We start from the raw sequence: 1,632 nt of genomic DNA, 5'->3' as shown, positions 1-1,632 counted from the left end.
GGGGAGTGGAAGCGCAGAGAAGGGGCAGCGAGGGGTGGGGACACGAGTTTAAATGGCAGGAAGTGACGTCGTGGCCCGCGGTTGCCTGGAAACGCATTTTTCTGTGGGAAGGAGGAGCGCGCCGGGAGGAGGGGGAGCGTAGCTACTGTGTTTCACACTCGCCTCCCTACAGTTGGTGAGCTGCCTCGAGGAAGGACGACTTCCCGCAGCCACCTCAGGAGAAAGCAAGGACTTCTCTGCGGCAGAAAATCACTATGGCCAGTGGCCATTAGCTTCTGAGCTGTGAAGGTGGTTGGTTTCTCCATTTGTAGAGCCGCGGGAGATCAGCTTCGGGTCCCCTATGGTCTTTGGGTATTATCTGCTGAGCGCGTTTGCCGAGCTTTAAAGTAGTTGCAAACATTTCAGTGACTCGGACCAAGTGCTGGGTTTTATTCAGTAGATCGTCCTTTTAGATTTGTAACGCAGGAAAAGCAAAATCCTGGAGTTAGGGTTTTGTCCTCATCAGTGTAATGCCCCCAATTTCGAATCCAACAGACGACCAAGGTGCCGATACCCATGCAAACGCACGAGGGTTTATTTGCAAGCTCGAGCTTGGGCCCAAGTATACCCGACACAGCAGAGCAGGGACTTGGACCCCTAGGTTAAGAGGTGTAGCAGTTTTATAGGGGCCGGTGGCCAATGAGATTGTAACACACACAGAAAGTTGCATAGTCATGTCAGTCCACATGCAGGTGGCCAATTGAATTACAACTTACCCTATAGTAACCATTTGAACTAGCCTATCACTCTGGTCAGAATTGGCGGGCAAAAGGCGGGGTTTACATTCTTTGGCGGTTAGGGGTTCTGCCTTCCTATATGAGCGGGTTTCCAGTAAGGGTGTGCTCAGTGGCTTGACTAGGGTGGGGGAGTGTCTTAAGCAATAAGTAGGTCATATGGGGGTTATACATGAGATGGTGGGTATAGCACAAAATGGAGTTAGTCTTGCTCTGCTTGTCCAGGGGTAGGGGATTTTTGTTAAATTCCTTGGGTCCCACAATCAGCAATCAACTTTGTAAACAGAGAAACTGAAGTGTAGTCAGGGAGGCAGTGAATTGCCAGACTCACAACTAGACCCCAGATCTCCTGCATTTAGAAGTGTTCTTAATGCCTTATTGGAATCATATACTGTGTTACTTAGACTACTTGGCGCTCATAAGTTTGTGTGCTACGGTGATAGCCCAAACCATTTATGGTAAATGAGATGGCACACAGTTCTGAGTAAAAAAAAAAAAAAAAAAAAAAAAAATTTGTCATTCGATTACACATTTTTGAGAATCAGGTCTAAATTTTAAATGAGTTTTTTTTTTCACACTTGGAATAAATGCTCAATATATACTAGGTGAATGGAAATTCTATATGACAATAATTAAGAAAGCTTCATGCAAGATTTTACTTAATTTAAAATAACAATAAGCTAGCAAAAGCGGCTCACTAAAATGAAGTGAAATATTCAGACAGCGACATTAACAAGTAAAACTATACAGACCAAAAATGAAGTGAAATATTCAGACAGCATCATTAACAAGTAAAACTATACAGACCATTTATAATAAAAAATTTGTTTCCTTTTCATAGGTACAGAGCTTTATTTTT

This window comes from Panthera leo, chromosome F2 (genome assembly GCF_018350215.1).
Source record: "Panthera leo isolate Ple1 chromosome F2, P.leo_Ple1_pat1.1, whole genome shotgun sequence".
Lineage (NCBI taxonomy): Eukaryota > Metazoa > Chordata > Mammalia > Carnivora > Felidae > Panthera > Panthera leo.
The sequence above is the reverse complement of the archived record's forward strand: the minus strand, read 5'-3'. Positions refer to the sequence as shown.